At 42.8% G+C, this 23,581-nt stretch overlaps 1 protein-coding gene across 2 annotated transcripts in view; it reads left to right on the top strand.

Moving 5' to 3' along the window:
- Positions 1-23,581, top strand: part of LOC309541729 (uncharacterized protein) — a 344,667-nt gene that overhangs the window by 258,362 nt on the left and 62,724 nt on the right. The window lies entirely within an intron of this gene.

The raw sequence follows: 23,581 nt of genomic DNA, 5'->3' as shown, positions 1-23,581 counted from the left end.
TTCAAAATGACCTTAACAGATTGGAGAACTGGGCACAAGCTAAGAAAATGAATTTCAGTAGGGACAAAAGTAAGGTTCTGCGCTTAGGCAGGAAGAACCAGATGCACAAATATAGGATGGGGGATACCTGGCTTACTAGCAGTACATGTGAAAAGGATCTATGGGTCTTGGTGGACCACAAGCGGAACATGAGTCAACAGTGTGATGCAGCAGCAAAAAGAAAGCTAATGCTATTCTAGGCTGCCTCAGCAGAAGTATAGTGTCTAGATCAAGGGAAGTAGTAATATCACTCTATTCTGCCTTAGTCAGACCACACTTGGAATACTGTGTTCAATTCTGTGCACCACGATTTAAGAATGATGTTGACAAGCTAGAACGTGTGCAGAGGATTCTTGCTTACCGTGATTTCCAAAGAACAATCTAAAATATGCCTTAAAAATACCAGTAAGGGTAAACATTAAAAAGACATTGGCATGACAGTTTATCAAAATATAAATATCTTATTGCACTCACAAATCTACGTTACAATTCTTACCTCATGAAACCAGTTAGCATTTAACTGATTACTGAATCTTCATTGGCTGGTCCCCAAAGAGAATCCAAATAACTTCAGTGACAGTGGAAACTTAATCTATGTCTAAGAAATGGGTATAGCTGATGTCTTGAGTACTATATAGTGGTATTGCTTCTCAGCCAACAGGGAGTTGGGAAAGCCATCAATATTTTAGGGAGAGTTATTCACTGTTTTAGAAGGTCAATTCCAAATTTCTTAGATGGAATAATTTTCAGAAACAAATTCTTCCCTATCTAAAAAAGTTGATCTTCATGTAATATTTTGTTCTTAAGAACCATTAGGTGATTGAATCGTTAGCATTAATCCACCAGGTGACTTTCCAAAATGACCAACATGATTTGTAGCCATTTAAAGACATTTCAGAAAGCTTAATGGCACAGAAAGACTATATAAAGATTTTAGAAATGGAAATCTCATTTCATGCAAAATTCATTCATTACTTGGGCTGAAATATCTCTTGCTCTTTCGCAACAGTAATGAATCAATGAAACAATTCCTATGTGCAGGTATGGATGGGGGCCAATGCATCCATGTAACAATAAATAAATAAAAAATTGTTGAACATAGCTGATTTTCTTTTTCTGACGAGAGGGACCAAAATATGTATGTTATTTTATGAGCAAATGAGAGACAGAGCCGCACCATTTTCTTTACTGAACGGCTTTGTACCACTAAAGCAGAGGGTCATTGTGTCCTCTATCTGAATGGCTGCCTAGTGAGTCCTCTTTTTGAAAGGCTGTCCGGCCCAAGTCAATTTAAAGATAAAGAACCCTAAGAATTGAGAGGATTGCCCTTGAAGTTGCCCGTCAACAGTTTGGCACATGAAGTGCAGACTGAGAAGACACCATCCAGCCACAGTCTTCACCAATATGGTGAGACGTAGCGTAGTGTGTTTAATCATGTATATCAGCATATGCAACATTTATGCAAATTGGCGCCCTTATTTGTCCTCTTTGGGGGTGTGTGATGTGTATCTGTACACTCTACACTGAGGCCGTATTTCACTCATTTAAATCTACGATTCCTTTAATCATTTAATAATCACTGTCCCCTGTAATTAATTCTTGGTATATCCAATGATATGCAGTGCAAACTACATACGGTATTTTAGATTAAGCACAGTGAGATACAGTGAAATCCTTTTTTGAAAATCATTTTTATTTGATTTTACAAATACAAAGTTATAAAAATCCAAATATATATCCATAGACAGAGATTACTCCGAATCTCACGACTTCCCTCCACCCCCTCCATTTACAACTGCATATTCTTCCATACTCTATCAATCCATATTGTCCATGGTATTTGTTACACTACAAGTGACATCAAAATCCTGCCAATGTTTCCATCTGCTTATGGTGGTCTCCTAAATAACTTATAATTTTCTCCCATTTTTTAATAAAGTTTTTGTCCTCTTGGGTCCTGAGTTTTCCAGTCAGTTTTGCCATTTTGGCATAGTCCATCAACTTGGTTTGCCATTCCTCTCTGGTAGGGACTTTGTCTTCTTTCCAGAGTCACAGTTCAATTCTAACCATGTCTACTCAAAAGTAAATAGACTCTTCAGGCTATTATGGTCCTTCCAAAGCAAATCCTGCATTCCACAGAAACGTAGAAGAGCTTCCTGCTGATCACTTTTGAATTAAGTTGCCAGGATTCATAAATTAATCCTCCTCTCAAAAGCATGGGCTTTCCAGGTCTCCCAGCCATGATTTAGCTTTCCGTTGAGTTCTGCTACATAAATGGTTCCCCCCTTTTTTTGCAGTGCTGTTTACTTATTTGCATTTCAATTGGCTTTATTTGTAGCACTGGTGAACAGTCTTGCCCCCATATCACCCACAATGGCTTGTAGAAATTGAGATTAGTTCATTCTGGGCATCTTGCCAGAGGCTTTCAGGTTTACGTTATTGAAAACAAGTGTTTTCCCAGCTTCCTCTGAGTAGTTACCTCTGAATATGGTTTGAAGCTTTCCATTCATGGTACATGTTGTCATGTCATCCGCCTTTGAAATTGTGATTTCCCGATTTTAGTAAAATCCCGGAAAGTTCTTGAGTTCGGTCAGATGTGAAGGAAAGCTCCTCCATCAGCATCACCAGAAGAAATTGGGAGTCATTTTAGGTGGTTCTTCAGCTGTTACTGTACAATGTACCTGCATACATAATAGCTGAGAAGTAAAAGAGGGCTCAAGCTTTGAGAAAGGACTGACCACAGGTCTGGTTTTTAAAAAGCATAGGTCAACATTTTTTTTAGTAGATCTGCATGTGCGGAACTACTCTTGTTAATGGTTCTGTGTGCTTCCAAAGGTTGAACAAGCCTTATCCTTACTCATCCAAACTTTGAAATTATGGTGAATTTTCCTTCTTGTTGTATATTACATAAATATTATTCCTTTACTTCACAGATGAGGATTGCTTTTGAGTACTTATGCCATTTATTATGTAAACGCAACCACCTTTTTTCATAAACCAAATGATGAAAAACTGTGTGCTGCAAAGAGATTTAGGAAGTACCACTCTGGAAGGCAGTATTAGAAAGCCAAATCTTATTTTTGGCTAGAGTTTCAATTGAGTTCAGACTCTAAATGCTTCTAAGATGCTTGTTATGGATTTAAATGGGATCTGTTGCTATTGGAAACTGTTTCTGTAATTGTAAAATCCATAAAATTGAGAAGGCTATTTAAGACGGTTAAAATTTATAGCTTAGTAGATTTAATTAATGTATTCAAATGTGAGAAAGCACTGATGATTTAAAATCTAAATCAACATTTCTCATATATATATATATAGAGAGAGAGAGAGAGAGAGAGTGTGTGTGTGTTTTTGAGGTATATATCTCAAAAACAATTTATTCAGTTCTCCGAGTGGCTCTATTTTGCTGTATTTATTTACTTGGGCAAGTCCAGACTCTAGCTGGCTTAAAGCACGTCACAAAGAGAATTAATGTGGACAGTTTCTCCAATTCCCTGTCAGGAGGTGATGATTAAAGCATATTACACATAATTTTAATTTGAGGGATGCTTGCAATATTTCCAGTGGCTGGGTTCCAGAGAGCTACTTTAGGGCTGCTCAAGGGTTGCACAGGCCCAGTGGCATCCCGGACTTCGATTTTTGAGCAATATCACAAATTGCTTCAGAGGCTTCTCCCAGATTCAAAAGTCACTTGCCACTCAGGGCTGCACTTGGTCCGACATTATTGCATTGGGCATACGTATTCTAAATATGGTAAGAGCCACCTCTATGGTCCCTGAGCAGCAACAGGAATGGAATCACATTATGCAGGTGGGGGACTTTTAATTCTTCCCTCCTGCTGTGAACCTACCCCCCCGAAAGATTGGGTGGAAATCTCCCAGTCATTGGAAGAGTGGCAGGATAGAAGAGTGGCAATCCTGTTCAGCTGTTGTGGTTTCAATCCTGTTTAGCTCCTCCATATGAAATGTGGTCTATTTCCATATTTTTAAAGCAATGTTAAATACAGTGGTACCTCGGTTTACATACGCTTCAGGTTACATACGTTTCAGGTTACAGACTCCGCTAACCCAGAAATATTACCTCGGGTTAAGAACTTTGCTTCAGGATGAGAACAGAAATTGTGCTCTGGCAGCGCGGCAGCAGCGGGAGGCCCCATTAGCTAAAGTGGTGCTTCAGGTTAAGAACAGTTTCAGGTTAAGAACGGACCTCCGGAACAAATTAAATACTTAACCCGAGATACCACTGTACAAAAAACATATTCAATGTCATGTCTAGTTTAACCTTTAGCGCAGTCTAGCCACATTGGGAAAGCAAAGACAAATGGTTGTCCCAGTCACTGGAGGTGGAGAGATAATATCAAATCCTTAATTTTCAGCTACCTGTTGAAGAATTAGGGGCCCATGTGCAGTTACAGTGGTGCCTCGCAAGACGAAAAGAATCCGTTCTGTGATTCTCTTCGTCTAGCGGTTTTTTCGTCTTGTGAAGCAAGCCCATTGACGGATTAGCGCTATTAGCGCTTTTAGCGGCTTATCGCCTTATCGGATCAGCTGATAAGCGGCTTAGCGGCTTAGAAAAAGGGGGGGAAGGGGAAAAAACCCGCAGGAACTCGCAAGACATTTTCGTCTTGCGAAGCAAGCCCATAGGAGATTCGTTTTGCGAAGCACCTCCAAAATTGAAAACTCTTTCGTCTAGCGAGTTTTCTGTCTTGTGAGGCATTCGTCTTGCGGGGCACCACTGTATACCTTTAAAGCAGCATCACACCACTTTAAACAGTCATGCCGTCTCCCAGAGAATATTGGGAACTGTAGTTTGTGAAGGGCTCTGGCATTTGTTAAAAGACCCGTTTCCCTCGCAGAGCTGCCATTCTCAGAGTTCCCTAGGTAGCAGGCTTGATTGTTAAAGCACTCTTTAAGCTATGTCACTGTAGCTTATGAATCTACTAAGGGTGGAAAGACCTGTTGCAGAGCAAGCCGGTCAGTAAATTACACAATTCAAAGCTAGACTTAACTCTTTATTAGCGAAACATGAGCTACACAGACTTAGCTGGATTTCAGGCCCAATGGGCACAGCAGCTCATGCCCTGTAGGTCTTACTCAATGAAATCAGTTGCCAACACTAAAAGTCAGTATTTTCCTGCAGCCATCTATGTCTCCTCTTCAGCAGGGCTGCTTGTCAGCAATCAGAGACTGTGCCCATGTAAAGTCTGCCTTTGCTCCACCCGTTTCATACCTCTCTTGGTTCTGAGAGTATGGGAGAAGGGGAGGTTGTCACAGCAAGAAGGGAAGAGACACCTGTGACTCTTCACTAGCCTGACTTCTCTCTGCCTCTTAACCTCCCTCCTCATACTCACCTGCTTCAGCTTCTGCCTCTTAATCTGGACTTCTCTCTGCCATCGACTCTCCCAGCACACTGAGCCTTGCTATACCTTTCAACACATCCTCTTCCCAGTCTTCTCCCTCTTCTCTCTCTGACCACCCATTGTTGTCCTACCACCACTCCCCAGGCTCTGAGCCTTTCCCGCTGGGTGGTACACCTCTGTGTCTTTTTTATGATAATAGTTTTTATTAGTTTTCAGTTACAATGCAATAATAGCCTCATTATAACAATGCCAAATTATAACACAGTTATTTATTCCAATCATTCAGATGCCACATTCTATAATTTAGGTGGCCGCCCATGTGCTATAATTGATGGTTTGATTATTATTTTTTTCCATGTTCCACTATTTTATTTATCTCAGTTACACTGCAGTCAAAATAACAATACCTTATACAACAACTGCAATATTAATGATTCCTGAGACCTGACAATTTAAATTTACTCAGTTTCTGCGGTTTTAAAAATTGATCTATCTATCTAACAACAACAACAACTTTATTATATCCCACACATATGGCTGGGTTTCCCCAGTCACTCTGGGCAGCTTACAGCATATCTAAAAACACAATAAAAACATCAAGCATTAAAAACCTCTTGATACAGGGCTGTCTTCTAAAAGTTGTGTAGTTCTTTATCTCCTTGACATCCAATGGGAGGACGTTCCACAGGGAGGACGTCACTGCCGAGAAGGCCTGGTGTGAATTTAGAAGGATAGCTACAGTATGTTTGGGTTCTCATTATTTCAGAAAGTGTGATTTGTTTAGACTGGGCTTTAAATATTAACTGAATCAGATTTTCCACCCAAATCCAGAAGCTGCACATTTCCCTTTTTCTGTAATGTAGTAGTGCTTAGGCAAAACCCACTGCAAGAGTAGTGGGAACATAGATCCAAAATTCCAAGTTAGATAGATAGTCCTTGAAATTACACAAACTCCAATCAATACTCAGCTGTAATGGCTACGGAACAGAGTTTAGCCCCTTAGGAAAGAGAATTGAAAACACCAAAACCAGGGCTGGATTTAGATGAAGAGAAGCCCTAGGCTACTCCACTTGTGAGGTCCCTCCCCCCCCTCACAACTAGAAGAAAATGGAAGCGACGATGGGATATTTAAAATTCTGCAATTCACAATTCTCCTTTAAAGAACGTAAGATATTATTGTTAAAAGCCATGGTGATTTTTAAAAATGCATAAAATTAACACTGAAAAACTTTTGCAATAACTAAATTTTGTAAACTTTGTGTTGCCTGTGACCTTTTGTGGGCAGGCCACATTGCCACTTTGTTTTGTACGATTCTTTGCAAATGAAGGAAAAAAATTTTTCTGCTTGTATATGTTGGGCAGGCCGAGTCATCCTGTTACAGTCATACCTCGGGTTGAAGTCGCTTCAGGTTAAGCCTTTTCGGGTTGCGCTCCGCTGCGACCCAGAAGTAATGGAATGTGTTACTCCCAGGTTTCGCCGCTCACACATGTGCAGACACTCAAAATGACGTCACGTGCATGCGCGGAAGCAGCGAATTGCAAGACGCGCAGACGCGGGTTGCGTTTGCTTCAGGATGCGAACGGGGCTCTGGAACGGATCCCATTTGCCTCCAGAGGTACCACTGTATATACTTGCTGGGAATGACAAGGCATCTGACCCTCACCTGAATCTCATAGCTCCCCTGACGAGTGCCTTGGTCTGCCGCCACAGTGTGGAAATAAAGGATGAGATTGCCCACCTGATACCAGGCACTCTACTATTCAAATTAGGCCCCAGTGTTTTTGTTACAATCCCCTTCTCAATTAAGTAATCAATTTTAATCTAGAATTTAAATTCTCAAAACTTTATTATTTGTTAATTTGAGCAAGTAAACTACTGCTCTCACTTCATTACAAACAGTATTTTTATCTGCAACACACTTGAGCAAATCTGCTCCTCTTCCTTTCACAGATATTTTGTTGTCATTTGCAACTGTAGCTGCCACTGATTAGTTATCATTTAAATCTTGGGGGAAATAATTAGCATCACACGTCATGTGCATGGAAGTTGCCGAACCAATTAACCACCTAGAAGGATTACTGTTGATAGCACCAGTTTCCCTATAACTTGATATTGCTGGTCAGTTTTAATGAGCTGCAAAAGCATTTTTAGATTGCTTTCTGCTGCCACCCTGGAACTTTTCTTTATTAGTGCCACTTTGTTTTGTACGATTCCTTCAAATGAAGGAAAACAACTTTTCTGCTTGTATATGTTGATAATATCATTTTGGTTACTGAGGACAAACAAGATTGTAGAAAAACAAGATTGGGTGCAGGCCTGGCCAGGACATAGGTGTCCTGACTGTGACAAAGGTGACCTGTGTGCTTGCTTGCTTGATTAACAGCTGTTGGGAACTTCAAGGTCCCTACTCTCCCTTCTTATGGTCTTTGTACTGGATCTGGAGACTCCAATAGAGAGCATTCCAGGTCAAGAAGGATGGCAAGCAGGCACCCTATCAAATGACAGTGCCGGAGCTACACGGAGCAGCGCCTTTTCACTGGTGGTGCCCACTGTATGGCTTGCTCTTCCCAGACCTGCTCTCTTTTGGCCTGTATTTTGGAACTTTATAATTTAGGAAGACTTTGGAAGAACTGGTTGACAAGTCTTATTAGTCACTGACGTATGAACAGATTTTATTTGCTGCTATTCTGGGCTTCTGGTGCACCAGGGTTTACACCAGCATAATAGAGTTGGCCAGGACGCCAGAAGGGATACAATTAATGAGCTTTCTTCATTATCTGCACAGCAGGGGGTGTTTAGTCAACAGTGCAAAGGCTGAGCTGAAGCGTTTCCTGCTGGTTACCTGCTTTCAGCAATAGGGGTCACTGTTTGGTAGTACCCAATTGGTTAGCTGTCAGATTCTAGAGCTCCCTATTGGTGGCTCTTAGGTAATTCACAAAATACAGAGTCCATTCATAAAACACAGTGTTCATTCATAATGCAGTAACATAAATCTCCATTGCTACATATTGGGTGTATATTTCAGCGGTTGAACATACAGGTTTATGGCCATGCTGTAATGTAGTGCTTATGCGACTGTGAATAAAAGGTGACTGGGCTCATTGTCTCGGGGTTGGGAAGAGATGACAAAACTGATTTCCAATAAGTGCCCCCTCCTTTATTTCCATAACAAGTCCTTGAGTCTGTACTCTGAATAGTGACACCAGGGACCTAAAAGGTGCAGGGCTTGTCAGTCCAACCCCTGCACAGTCTCATCAGGGCTGACCTTAGGGCAACTGGAGCAATTGGGTGAAATTGGGCCCCGTGGGCCGTTCCTAAGGGGCCCCCCGCACCAGGGCAATCTAGATGGATTTTGTTTATATCTATAAGATTTTGCAGACTTTGGCTGTGAACTGGAGCCAGACAATAAAATTTTCAAGCTTCAAATTGGGCTCCACTGGCAAGCCCTGAATCTCATAGTTGCTGTGTCTGAGTTGCCCTGCCCTTGCATGAAGCCTTGGGTATACAGTTTTGGGAGTGGGGAGACTGCGGCACTGGGGAGCGGGCAGGCTGGCAAGGCCCCCTAGATTTATTTTTTTTTTTTAATCATATTTATTAAAATTTCCAATAATAACAGAATAGGAAAATAAGAAAGATAAAGGAAAGAAAGAAAAAGAGAAACTAACTTAGACCCTTCTTTTCATAACCTTCTTTCTGGGACTTCCTCCTTCCCCTCCCGATTGTATTCCCCTTTATCCAAGTTGGTTCCACAAGTTCTCATCCCCAATTAAACCTAATATATTATACTCATAAACCAATTTAAATTTACACCATCTTAGCATCACTCCTCGTCTTATAATAGAACAAAATTTTCCCCAAGATCCGCTCTCATTTCTTCCACGAGTTCCCCCTTTCTAAAAAAAAAAAAAAAAACAGAAACGTAAAGTATCAAAGTTATAAAGAATATAAGATAGAAAGTATAGAGAAATTCAAAAAGTTGGTTACAAAGCCTTTGGATTCTAAGGTTCCCCCTCCCTTCCCCGGTTTTGATTCCCCATGTCCATTTGTCTGTATGTTGTCGGCCTGGAGATCTTAAGTCCACAGCCAAATTTATCTCAGTCCATCATGCTGTTTTCTTCGGATTTGATTGTCTTAATGATGTTTAACGTCGAAAATCCAATCTAATAGAGGCCTATAATTTTCTTTAATCTTTTGTTGCTCCTCCCATTATTCTTTCCGTGTCGTATTCAGTCATCTACTCTTTTATTTCTTGGTTTCTCAGGTTTCTGTCTTGTTCAGCTGTCAAAACATTCTTGTTCCAAAATTTAACGTCTCTACAGAGGTTTGTTATTCAGGGACACAGACTTACGTCCAGTTCCTTTCTTGCTTCAATGGAAGATTCTATTGTGTTATAGTCACCTCTGTAGACAAAATAATATTTCAGTTCTGCAGCTTTCCCAGGAGATAAGACCTTTACACATCCCAGAGTAGTTTTCCACATACGACACTTGTAATGTCCCGAATCCCCTCTAGAGGGATTACAATAACTTTGTATCCTCTAATCCAAAAGTCAATTTGTTGTTTCTTTTTCCCGACAGTTTATATCCAATTTATATCAAATTGTAACAAAATTAACCAGCAAAGAACTTGTAGCAAAGTCCTCTTTATAATTTCCAGTTTTGACAGCTCCTTTGACAGCTGTCAAAATCTCCATCTCTCTTCGCCAGGCTGTCCGAATCGCCCCGGTTCCCAGGGGGGGGGTTGCTTTTTCCTCACCCTCGACTCCTCTCCTCCAGCACAGTTCTTATAATTCACATCGTGGAGTTGGTAATTTTTATCATCAATAAGCTTCTGAATAGATCTTGGTTTCTCAGTCCTTGTTTTAGCATGTTTACAATCAGGGAGGGGACTGACTTCCTTTTTTGGATCCCCTCCCGCTCGTGCCAAATCCGGAAAAATTTTTCTTTTTTCCTCCTTTTAAACCCGGTTGCCCAATTACTCACGGGTTGTTGATCAATTGTCCGAATTTCCTTTGGAAGAAGCCAGCGCTCTCCGCCGAATGGCATGCGGCTGCGCCCGGCAGGGGAAGCGGAGGACTCAAAGCACCACGCTACTCCCCGGCGCCCGATCCGTAGCCTTTAAAAAGGCTCTTTCACAAGCCGGGAGAGCGATAACGGTGCCAGCCGAGTCACCATGTCCACGGGATCCGTTCCCGTGGTTTCTAAGGGTCCCCGCGTCGCCGGCGCGGTAGGACCCAGCCCCTGCCGAGCAGACTCCCTCCGGAGCTCGGAGGGAGTCCGCCATTCGGCGATGGCGCCAACCCGGAAGTAAGGCCCCCTAGATTTAGAGGCCCTACTTATCCTTTACATAAATCTGGCACTGACCAAACCACTGAAAAAGCTGGCTCAATATATAAAGGAAGATAAAGATCTAATACAATGCGATCTTATTCCACCAAGTATATCCTAAAATCCTCCAGATTTACAAGTAAAAAAGAACAAATTCAAAATACATATACGAACCATCAGATTCAGCAGCTGAAAGAAATGCTTTTTATTTCCAGTGACATCCTTTGGAAGGCAGGTAAAGTGCTTCATAGGCTACTAGGTAAAGAGAAGGGATGGGTTTTTTGCCCTGTATTTAAGTTGAAGGAAGGGAAACAGGCATTTTTCTTCATGGTATTTGTCAACTCCTTTCGGAAGACACTGCAGTTTAATCCAATGAAACAACACCTTCTAAAGTGTGTGTGTGTGTGTGTGTTTGTGTGTGCAACCAATAGACACAGATAGTGATACATAGGTATTCTTTTGCAACTTTGTGATTTCATTACACAAGAGAGAATTTAGCCCTGGAATTCAGCATCCTGAATATAGTTCAGGCCATGTGTTATTCACGGGGCTATTTCTGCTGCCTGCCAGGGTGAACTCACCAAGGTTCATGAGAGCTTAGGAAGCGACTCTTTGCAGGGCTCTGTGCTGAAGGCTCCCTTAAAACTGGAGCTGACCCTGCTTAGAATTGACCTGGCTTTCAAACGTATAACCAAATTCCCAAAGCAGTGAGCAATGCAAAACAGAATTCCATTGGGGATGTAACGGCAAATGTAATTTATTTGCAGAGCAGCAGGTCAGATGACTAATCGCAGAACCAGAGATAAAAGTGGTAAAACAGCAGATAAGAGAATAAAAAATGATCCATGCAAAAATGTTCTCATCAGAGAAACCCAAGCTCATTTTTTACTCTAAAAATGCTGTCAAACTATAAAAGCTTTGAGATTTTTTTTTTTAAAAAATACTTTACCTGGCACCAAAATTTGCCAAAGGAGGCTTCAGAATGATTTCTCCAGAGATAGCATGCCATCATTGGGGTCCTGTAACCCCACAAAAAGGGTACCTGAGAAATTCCTCTATTGAAGATTTCAGTGCCCAGCAGGTTTTGAATGGGCCTTGCATGGTGCTGCTAGGAAGTCACTTAAATAATACATGTGGGGTCCAGATAGAAAATAAAACTTGATAACACTTTACTGAGGAAACAGAACAAAAGTAGTGCATAATTTGAGGAGAAAAGAGCAGAGATATTTCATCTTTTTTTCTGTCTGGCCTTGTACATAGCACAGAGACATTCAGCTAAGCATACAGAACTCCACAGAGCACTTGCTACCAAAATGAATAAAATATCACTCTGGTTGCTAATCAACACCTCTACTCATCTCCTCCTTGGCTAGTTGTCTGACTTTTACATAATTAACTCATAAGTTACAAAATGAATGATCACTGTTGCTGTACTTCCAGCAATTACTTAGACCATGGGTAGGCAAATTAAGGCCCGGCCCAATCGCCTTCTCAGTCCGGCCCATGGACGGTCTGGGAATCAATGTGTTTTTACATGATTAGAATGTGTGCTTTTATTTAAAATGCATCTTTGGGTTATTTGTGGGGCATAGGAATTCGTTCATTCCCCCCCTTCAAAATATAGTCTGACCCCCCCACAAGGTCCGAGGGACAGTGGACTGGCCCCCTGCTGAAAAAGTTTGCTGACCCCTGACTTAGACAATCCCATGACTATTTGAGAAAGAGGTATGCATTTGCCCAATCTGCATAATTTCTATAGGTTGCAAAATTTGTCTTTTGTGGCTGTGGGAATCCAGTGTGCAGACTTTAGGAGTATTTTAGCACAGGATGTTAGAACCAGATAGACACATTCCCTAAATCAGTTTTATCAACTGTGATAAAACTGATTTTGTAATCGTGTTCCCATTGTGGAACTGCCTCCTCAGGCAATTGGTCTTATGCTGACATCACAGTTGTCTCTTCGGTTGCATTCGGAAACTTTCCCCCCCAAGCTTTTTGTGAGAAATAATATTAGAAGCTTGCCAGGTGACCTTGCCTCTCATCCTAACCTTCCTCACAGGGCTGTTGTGGGGATTAAATGAGAAGGGGGAGAACCACCTTGAGCACCACGTAGAGCGCATTGCAGTAGTCCAAGTAGCGATGAAGTAGTGGGAGAAGCATGTGGTAGAGCCAATCCAGTGCTCCTGATGCTTTTTTGCTCACACTTTTTTGCTCGCACAAAGTCCTCATTGCCCTTGCTTCTCTCTGTCCCCCTCCTGGTAAGCAGAGTGATGTGATTGACAGGAAGCCAGGTGCACAGTGCCAACCTTCTCCACCAGCTGTGGAGAAGACACAAACCAAAGTAATGGTTGCACAAGCTGTGGGGTGGTGTGCAACTGCAGAGCTCTCCCACACTTCTCCCCACCCCCCGATCTGAAATAACCATGGAGCTTAGTGTTATGTCTAATAAACATTCATCATTTGTTTTTGATTGAAACAAACCATGAACTGAAGCCAAGGTTTTTTCCTTAATCTTGGTTTGTTTGGGATCAACAAGCCGTGAGCATTGGAGCGGATGTGATACTAGAACAGCCACCCTGCTGGTTGTTTCTCCACTGGAGGAAGTGGAGAGCAAAGAGAGAATGCTCAAGCTATGTGCACTAGTGTTGAGCTCATGCACTGAATAGTTTGCTTAGAGTTGCGCAAGGCTTTTTTCAGCTGGAACTCGCCCGAACTCCTTTCCAGCACCTCTCAGGTGGGTGCCATTGCCATTATAAGAGAACAAGGGAGGCATTCGTGGTGAGTTCAGGCACCTATTTTTCTTGAAAAATAGCACCGGTGTTGCATCTAAATGTGGACAATGGCCCCTTTTATGCTGAAACTCTCCATGCAAGCTCTGGAACATGCAAAGTTTCCATCATGATTAACATGCGCCAACTTATTGTGTGTTAATGTGATTCTGGTGCAGAAGTCAAACAACTACATTATTTGTAAAATGAGAGCTTTCTAAATAATTCATTCTTCCTTTTAGCTACAAGAAATGTGCTTTGCTTAAATAATGATGTGCAAAGTAATAGAGAATGTTCCCTGCACAAAATTTTCTAGTTATCTAATCTTTGATTGTTCTGATTGAGAGCAAACTTTTGTGCTTTTCTCATAGCCTGGAGACTTTCTGCCTTTTTGTGGGCTTTATTTTTCATTGGAAACATCTAATAGGCAAATTAATAATGTCATTGATTTCAATGGAACAACTCTCATGATTAAAATTAATCACATACTTTTGTGTGCTGCTAGCTTAAGGGCCCAAATGCCTGGTGTGGCTAGGCTTCAACTATAATGGAGAAGCCGAAGAAATACATAATGAGAAAGAAGCATGTTTTTCTTGCAAATATTTTGTTGCAGTATATACTTGGAGGTGTCAGGACCCAGGCAGGAAGGAGCAGGATACTATGGGATTGATTCAAGGCCAGAAAGAAGATCAATACCAAAACATGACCATAGCTGAGAATGTAAATCAGGTGGTCTAGCAAACCGAAAAACTTGGACCTAGACTGAAATATCAGCTCAGCTGTAGGATAGCAGTGAATAGCCCAAGGTCAGCTAGGGAGCATCATAGATTAGTCGTGATTTTAACCCTGGTCTCCTACACCCTGGTAGGACTGTATATCCCTCCACATTTTGAAAAAAAATGTATATTATTATTATTATTATTATTATTATTATTATTATTATTATTTCTGTACCCCCTTTCATCCAAAGAACATAGGACAGTTTACAATGTAAAAACACAAAAATAACATACCATGGGGGGCGGGACCCAATACCTCCATAGTTTAAAAGGCCATAGATTGTTTAATTAGCCAAAGGCCTGGGAGAATAGGAATGATTTCCCCTGGTGCCTAAAGATATGAATGAGGGTGAGCATTCCATAAGTGGGGAGCCATCACAGAAAAGGCCCTCTCTTGTGTTGCCGCTTTCCAGACCTCTCATGGAGGAGCCACACGTAGAAGGGTCTCAGATAAGGTTGGTTCATATGGGGAGGGGCAGCCCTTGAGTGTCAGGATGCTGTCAGTGGCTCCCGGCTGGTTGCCCAGGAAAGTATAAAGACAAGGAAAAGTTTCTTACCATCCTTTTTTATTTCAATCTTTACAGAGATTGAGAGAGGCTATAGAACCCAGCCTCTTGGATAATGGCGTTGTCCTGAGTGAATCTCCATCCCTGTCTCTCCCACTTTCTCATTTGTCTTTCTCATCAGCTCCTCCACGGGTGCTGCTACCTGTCATCTGTCTTTGAGCTCTTTGCTCTCCTACTTTTAAGGCTTGCTGGGTTCTGAGAGATGGAGGGTCTGGAATCCTCCAGTGTTGTTCTGGCTCTCCCGTGATTTCCCAGTTTCCTCCCTCATCTTCTTCTGACCTGCTTCCTCCCTCAAACACCTGTTGTAAATCTATACTGTCTTTCTCTTCCTCCTCCCTGGGTCGCGGTCTTCACCGTTCCTTCTCTGCCCAGTCCCTGACATTGAGGTATTATGGTCCTGAGCCATTTAGGGCTTTATGGGTCAAAACCAGCACTTTGAATTGGGCCTGGAAACTGGTTGGCTGCCAGTACAGGATTGGCGTTGTATGCTCAAATTGTCTTGCCCCGGTGAGCAACCTGGCCGGTGAATTCTGCACCAGCTGAGCTTCTGACACTGTCTTCAGAGGCAGCTCCACATATAACTTGTTGCAGTAATATAACCTGGAGGTAACCAGAGCATAGACAACAGTAGTTAGGCTGTCCCTGTCCAGATAGGGGCTCAGCTGGGCCACCAGCCGAAGCTGATGGAAGGCACTCCACGTCACTGAGGTCATTGAGCTTCAAGTGACAGCAAAGGATCAGGAGTACCCCCAAGCTGTGTACCTGCTCCTTCAGAGGGAGTGTAACGCCATCAAGAGCACACAACTTCCCATCTATTCAGTCTGGGAAACTGTCCACCAATAGCATCTCAGTCTTTTCTGGGCTGAGCTTCAGTCTTTTAGGCTCTCATCAGGGGTGGCCAATTCTCAAGAGACTGCGATCTACTCAGAGTTAAAAACTGGCAGTGATCTACCCCCTTTTGGGGGGTTCAGGTCAAGGTTCTTGAGCTTTTTGTAGAGAGGAGGAAGGCCCATTTTTTAGGGTTTCGGGTCAAAGTTTTTGAGCTTCTTTGCGGTGATCTACCAATGATCTGCCATCACGATCTACCTGTTGGACATGCTTGGTCTAGTCCATTACCAAGGCAAGACGACAGTCCAGCCCATTCGCTGCCACGCCTGCAGATATAAAGAAGAAGTAGAGCTTTGTGTCATCAGCATATTGCTGACAACATACTACAAAACTCCGGATGACCCCATAGAAATAAATAAACTGGGGTGGGAGCTAAGCCTTTCTTCGGGGTCGTGTGTCTTGTTAACAGCTCCGTGTGGCACCTTTAAGACTAACACATTCAAGACCCAGTCCTATCTAGGAGCTTTCCCTGTGAAATTTAGTGGGGCTTACATCTGAATAATGTACAGTTAATGTCACATTAATCCACACTTGAAATTGTGATAGCAGGGACTGCTTCTAAATCAAGGCCAGTCACTCTTCAGTTTAGTTAGGCACTGAGTAATACACAACTGCGATGTTTTTCTGTCCAGAACATTGCAATGGAGGAGGAGGGGAAGAAAAGCAGAACAAGTTGACCTTGTCCATGTCATCTCCTTGGTCCCAACCTTGTGAGTTTACTGGCCATCCCTGAATGACCTCCTTGGCTACTCACCAGGTCCAGGGGTTACCAGCCGTCACTTATCTATCAATGGAATTTAGTACATTTTCTGATCATTATTCATGGCCGCCAACAAGCCCTAGGGGAATGTACATATCCTGGCTGAATTCTGTGCATTCTCTTTCCACTATACATAATCTCCAGCAGGCCTTGAGGAATATACATTCAACCAAAATCCCCAGCCGTTATGTATGTTGATGGGGGATTATGCCTAATGGTCAAAGAATATACAAAATGTAGTCAATATGCGCTAGGTGGATTTAATAGATCTGTTGCATTATTGCTGTTGCTTTGTTATAATATTGCTTTGTTTATTTCTATAGTAATCTATCGTTGGTGTTTTTATGTAATTTCTTTTTCTGAGCTGCCTTGCACCCAATGCCTATGGAAAGATGGCAAAGAAATAAAGCCGCCACCCCCCTAAAAAGATGACATGCATTAGAATAAAATTGTGGGAAAATACAGAACATATTCAATGCAGAATAAGGTCCTGTTTTTTTAAAAAAAATCTGGTGTGCTTGTGCTGAGACTTCTCATCACACTTTTTTGCCTGTGATGAGCGTTCTCATTTGAAATCTGATTTTCATTAACTTACATAATACCAGGTGGTTAAGCAAAACAGCTGGGGCAATAGAAACGTGTATTACATTTACATCCAGGCTCTCGTCAGAGTGGCAGGAATCCACAGCTCTTCAGGGCTAATGTCTGCAGCAATGCTCACTAAATTCAGCACCAGCTCTATGAAATTTCCATGACAATTCAGAAGGAGTAAAAACTGCATAATTCATAACAGCAGGGAACATAATATAGGTACTTTTCCGCATTAAAAACAAAACCTTATTTTGTTTTTATACCCTGTAATAAATCAGACACCTTGCACATTCAGTTTTCCTGAGAACGCTTCTGGTGTCTTTTATTTTGGATTAAAAAAACAACAATCCACCTATGTGATTTAGGAACCATCAACTTTACACCTGCAATGAATGTTCTAGGTGGAAGGGGGAAAAGAAGTTAGTGGATTGAACATGGGTCTGTGCAATCAGGGGCTTTAAAGGTAAAGATAAAGGTCCAGTCGTGGCCGACTCTGGGGTTGCGGCGCTCATCTCGCTTTATTGGCCGAGGGAGCCAGCATTTGTCTGCAGACAGCTTCCGGGTCATGTGGCTAGCATGACTAAGCTGCTTCTGGTGAACCAGAGCAGCACACGGAAACGCCGTTTACCTTCCCGCCAGAGCGGTACCTATTTATCTACTTGCACTTTGACGTGCTTTCGAACTGCTAGGTTGGCAGGAGCTGGGACAACGGGAGCTCACCCCGTCGCAAGGATTCGAACCGCCAACCTTCTGATTGGCAAGTCCTAGGCTCTGTGGTTTAACCCACAGCACCACCCGTGTCCCAATCAGGGGCTTTAGAGATGTGTTAAATGACATCAACATGTACCTGAATATACTGATAAGAAAGCACATCCTATAGCTCAGCTGTGGGGGGCCTTTTACTTTCTGGTTGCTGCTGAACTGCAATGCCCATCAGCCCCAGGAAGCATGGCCAATGGCCATGGATGATGGGAGTTGTAGTCCAGCAACATCTGGGAGCACCAAAAGTTCCCCATACCTTTGAGCTATAGCTCAAAGGCTTCAGGGTAGGTTTATAAAGTGGGACTGTATGTGTGACCTAGCTGAATTTACTGTGTGTTTTTTCTGTACTGGCTTTAGGCATTGGTATAAAGAGGGTATTTTAAATGTTTTTATATTGCACTCCAGAAATGGATTTTTATCAATACAGTGGTACCTCAGGTTACATATGCTTCAGGTTACATATGCTTCAGGTTACAGACTCTGCTAACCCAGAAATAGTGCTTCAGGATGAGAACAGAAATCGTGCTCCGGCGGCCCGGCGGCAGCAGGAGGCCCCATTAGCTAAAGTGGTGCTTCAGGTTAAGAACAGTTTCAGGTTAAGAACGGACCTCCAGAACAAATTAAGTACTTAACCCAAGGTACCACTGTATCTGAAAGCTGCTTTGTGGAGATAGCTCTCCCCCTTCCTTGGCCACCTCTCCTTGGCCATGCAATGTCAAGGCGGGGGCTGGCAGATCCAGGCGAGTATGCAGCTCGCCTCTCCATGCCCCTCTGTGGGGCGTGCGCCCCACCCAAGGACACATGCCAGGAGGGAGGCCCTGGGAACAACTGGCATGGACCAGGAAAAGTCTGGGCTCTGGCCAGCAGAAGTTCTGCCCAGGGGCAAGCGCCCCTTCACTGGCTGCAAGGAGAAGGCGCTGCAGCCTGGGCACAGCTTGCCTCCCCGCAGCGAGTGGGGGCACTGGATTGCACCCCCTCAGAATTCTGCGCCCAGGTCCACAGCCCTCCTTGCCCCCCCATGCGCTGCCTGTAAAAGGTTGTCATGTGTGAAGAGGCACTTTGGCTGTTTACACCCATGTGTTCACCTGCATTCATAGCACTCAAGCTGCAGGTTTAGAAGCAATGTGCCCAATCCCAACTTCTCCTGTATTTCTCCCATAGTTTTTTTTAATGAAATACTGCATTTTGATGGATTTTCCACCAAACCAGCTTCTATCCGAAATGAGAAAAAGAATGACCTACTTGTGTTTTAACCCGGTAATGTGTGCATGGCCTATGTGTGAAATAATCGAGCCTGTATAATGGTTCAGCTTTGTTGTTGTTGTTTAGTCGTGTTCAACTCTTCATGACCCCATGGACCAGAGCATAACAGACACTCCTGTCTTCCACTGCCTCCCGCAGTTTGGTCAAACTCATGCTGGTAGCTTCGAGAACACTGTCCAACCATCTCATCCTCTGTCGTCCCCTTCTCCTTGTGCCCTCCATCTTTCACAACATCAGGGTCTTTTCCAGGGAGTCTTCTCTTCTCATGAGGTGGCCAAAGTATTGGAGCCTCAGCTTCAGGATATGTCCTTCCAGTGAGCACTCAGGGCTGATTTCCTTCAGAATGGATAGGTTTGATCTTCTAGCAGTCCGTGAGAGTCTCAAGTGTCTCCTCCAGCACCATAATTCAAAAGCATCAATTCTTCGGCAATCGGCCTTCTTTATGGTTCAGCTTTAGAAAATAGCAAAAGAAACTACGGGGTGTATTTTCAGAGCAGCAATGTCATGTGCGTGAAGGCTGTACAGTCGTACCTGAAAAGTCGAACGAAATTTAAAAATGTTCAGAACCCAAGGTGCGGCTTCCAGTTGGCTGCAGGAAACTCCTGCAGCCAATCAGAAGCCGTGACAGACGTTCAGGTTCCAAAGAACTTTTGCAAACTTCAAGACTCACATCCCAATTTGCAGCATTTGGGAGCCATAACGTTTGACTCGCAAGGCGTTCGACTTCTGAGGTAGAACTGTATCATTCTGGGGAAGACACCTCACAGAGGGAATGGACTAAGCTTAGCTAGGAAGGTTTATTTGTCCTGTCTTCCCCACCGAGTTGTGTACTGTTGCAGATCCCTTTCTTTTACCTAGGAGCACTCATGCCTGCAAGTAATTGCCAGATTAAGCAATTCTGTACTACAACATGTTGTCCTGACAACAATTTTGATATCGTAGAATAGAGAAAGAAATTATTTTCCTCCACGGGAAAAGTGTTTTCTTGTTGCCATTTTTATTAACCTTTTGGAACTTTCATTTTACTTCCAACCATGTGTTTAACACCAACATCCAGTTTAATGCAGACTTTACAATTCACCTCTAATAATATTTGATAAGCAGGCTTGACATTTCTGTGCTCCTACTTTGTCACTCTCATAGTGGGTGCTAATAAGAAAATGGATATTTTTTTAAGGGACTGTTTGAACTACTTCTGCTTAGCAGTTCAGATTTTGAGTGGTGTGTTAACTTTTTAGATTACATTTTGCAAATAAAGTAAAGAAAGAAAAGAAGCATTGATAAATTAGCATACCACCATTATTGATGATGAGCTAAATGTTTTCAGGAATGGATGCCAGATTCATATAAAAAACATCCACTTGAGAATACATATAAATTATTGCAGCAGAGACATTGCAGATATACTCAGTAATTTGCTAAAAGGACTCTTGTTTATAAGCATTCTATAAATCAAATATACAGAAACCGGTTTCATAGCCCTCCTACCATTTCCATTGTATATTATGGCAGTAAATATATAAAAATGAAATAGCCCAAGACATTTCACAGCTACTACATTGTCTGACAGCCATTTGGAGAAACATTTGTAAGAAAACAAAGTACGTTAAATTAACAAATGGTTCGCTATCATTTGTTCTATAGAAATTGTTCTGACAATCTGTATCTCTGTAATTGTTTTCTCTTTTTTGGCAGGGATATATATATATATATTCTTTCTGCTTGTTCATTAGTCCTTTGCAGAGTGCTGAATGCACACAGACTGTCCTTATTTTCCAGGACAGTCCCAGATTTACAGAAGCCATCCCAGTTTTTGATTTGATCCCAGAATGTTCCTCTTTTCCTTTGTTGTTGTTTAGTCATTTAGTCGTGTCCGACTCTTCGTGACCCCATGGACCAGAGCACGCCAGGCACTCCTGTCTTCCACTGCCTCCCGCAGTTTGGTCAGACTCATGTTTGTAGCTTCGAGAACACTGTCCAACCATCCCTCTTTTCCTTAGGACGTCCTTATTTTTTAAGGGGAGAACTATTGGAGTTAAGCGACCCCCAAACCAAGACATGTATAGGGAAGTTTTAAAAAAAAATGTTTAATGCTTTGTTATGTTCTTATATATGTTGGAAGCCGCCCAGAGTGGCTGGAACAACCCAGTCAGATGGGAGGGGTATAAATTTAACAATTACTGTTGTTGTTGTTATTATTATGGAATAAGGTAAAGGAACCCCTGACCATTAGGTCCAGTCGTGGCCGACTCTGGGGTTGCGGCGCTCATCTCGCTTTATTGGCCAAGGGAGCCGCCATACAGCTTCTGGGTCATGTGGCTAGCATGACTAAGCCACTTCTGGCGAACCAGAGCAGCACACGGAAACACCGCTTACCTTCCCGCTGGAGCGGTACCTATTTATCTACTTGCACTATTGTGCTTTCGAACTGCTAGGTTGGCAGGAGCAGGGACCGAGGAACGGGAGCTCACCCCGTCACGGGGATTCAAACCGCCGACCTTCTGATCAGCAAGTCCTAGGCTCTGTGGTTTAACCCACAGTGCCACCCGCATCCCTTATTATGGAATAATGTGTCCCTATTTTCATTACAGAAATGTTGGAGGGTATGAACAGATGATAAGAATGTAAGAATCCCTCTGCTGAATCAGGCCCAAGGCCCATCTAGTCTAACATCCTCTTCTCACAGGGGTCTTTGGGAATCCCATAAGCAGGACCCAAGGGCAGCAGCATTCTTCCCATGTGTGGGTCCCAACAACTGGTATTCAGAGGTATACTGCTTCCGACTGTGGAGGTTCAACATAGCCACTGTAGCTAGTTGCGTGTTAAGATCCCCAGGAGCTTCCCAATAAATAAAGACATAATTGACACAGAATTTAGTTTTTAGACTATTGGCATAATTTTGGCCACAACTTTATTGATTACAGATAGTGAGTGGTTTGTTTAGGCATTGGTTCCCGACTAGCTGCGCCTGACCTTGGCAAGGCAGCACTGATGACTGGAACATCGTGGGGGAACAATGGTCCAGGAACAGACTCAAGCTCACCCCAAATGTTCCCAGGGACTCTTGCGTGGCCCTACCCCACGAATGGGGTCGACAAAAGCATGGCGAATCCATGGATTCCTTTAATGGAACACCTTTGCGCATTGGAGGGGACAGGGGCTCCAACCCCCCCTCCAGACTACCTTGAACCAATGCCTAACTGCCAAACCCTACAAACTTGTGACAATTTGCTATGCGGCAGGCAAACACCAAGTGGCACCAGCCAATCCAACAAATGGGAAAATTCCTACTGGGCCCCTGTCCCCAAAACAGATGACCAACGACAGCATAGCAAGGTCATAGCAAGACCCTAAATATAGGGTGGGTGGGTGATCTGGTGCACGAAGCGAAATGAGGAAGCTCTATACAATGTGCAGTGGTATATAAAGGTCCCTCGGTTAATACATAAAATTTCCCATTGGCCAGATTTGCCCAGCAACCAAGGGACCACCAATCAGGATTGTTGTGGCTATCCAATCGCTCCCACCCACACAAACAGTGAGATCAGTCCTGATTATCTTCCCGCAAAACGTGCCCTCTGTGAGGAGGACTCAATTTGCTGCTGAAAACCTTATCCTCCATGAATTGGTCTAATTGAACCCCCCCCCCATTTATAATTATCTTAATATAGTATCTAAACTTATCCCATTACCTGAAGCAGTTGTGTTTGGCACACACTTTAAAAAAAGAAAAGAAAAAGAAAGGAACCTCTGTCATTAACACATACACCATTGTTCCTAAAATGTTCTCAAATAAGCAGCCTGGGATCTAATCTTACTTATTTGCAGTCCCCATTACTACCAATATCACTCAGCAAACCCAATTCACCCTCACCGCAGTCAAGAAGACTTAAAGGACATGTTAGCAAGCACACTTATTCATGAGCTGATCCTATAGTGACATGGTCACCCCTTTTAAATCACCTGATGAGCTTGAGTTAACCTTGCAGCAAGCCAATATTCTTTGCACTGAGAAGCAGGCATGAAGAAGTGGGTCATCTTTCAAAGTCTTTTTTCCCTCCCGTGCTAGTGCAATATTTTCCCACCTGGAGATATTCCAAAAAAAGTGATGTGCTTACAGCGGAGTGGGGTGCATCCAGGAAGAGGAGACTGGAAAATTGAAGTTTGCCAAATTAATTCACTGGCATTTCCAGTTAGGGCCAGGAAAGACTCTGTCTGAGACCTTCTAGAGTCTCTGCCAAGTGAGAGAGGCTACAGCTCTAGAGATTCTGAATGCCATTTTTTTTCTACGCTAATAAAAATAATATGCAACCAGAAATCAGTAATTTGCATCTTCAAATCCTGTTCTAGTTGAAGAGAATATGAAGTGTGAATTCACCAGTAGAGATGAATAGATGACCTTTACAATTTGTAGTTTCCCTCATCTCATATTTTCTTTTTAAGATAACCCCCAAAGCTGTTGAACTTTTTTTAGAGAA

The sequence above is a fragment of the Podarcis vaucheri genome (genome assembly GCF_965113315.1).
Source record: "Podarcis vaucheri genome assembly, chromosome: 10".
Classification (NCBI taxonomy): Eukaryota; Metazoa; Chordata; class Lepidosauria; order Squamata; family Lacertidae; genus Podarcis; species Podarcis vaucheri.
Note: the sequence above shows the minus strand (reverse complement) of the source record. Positions and strands in the feature narration are given on the sequence as shown.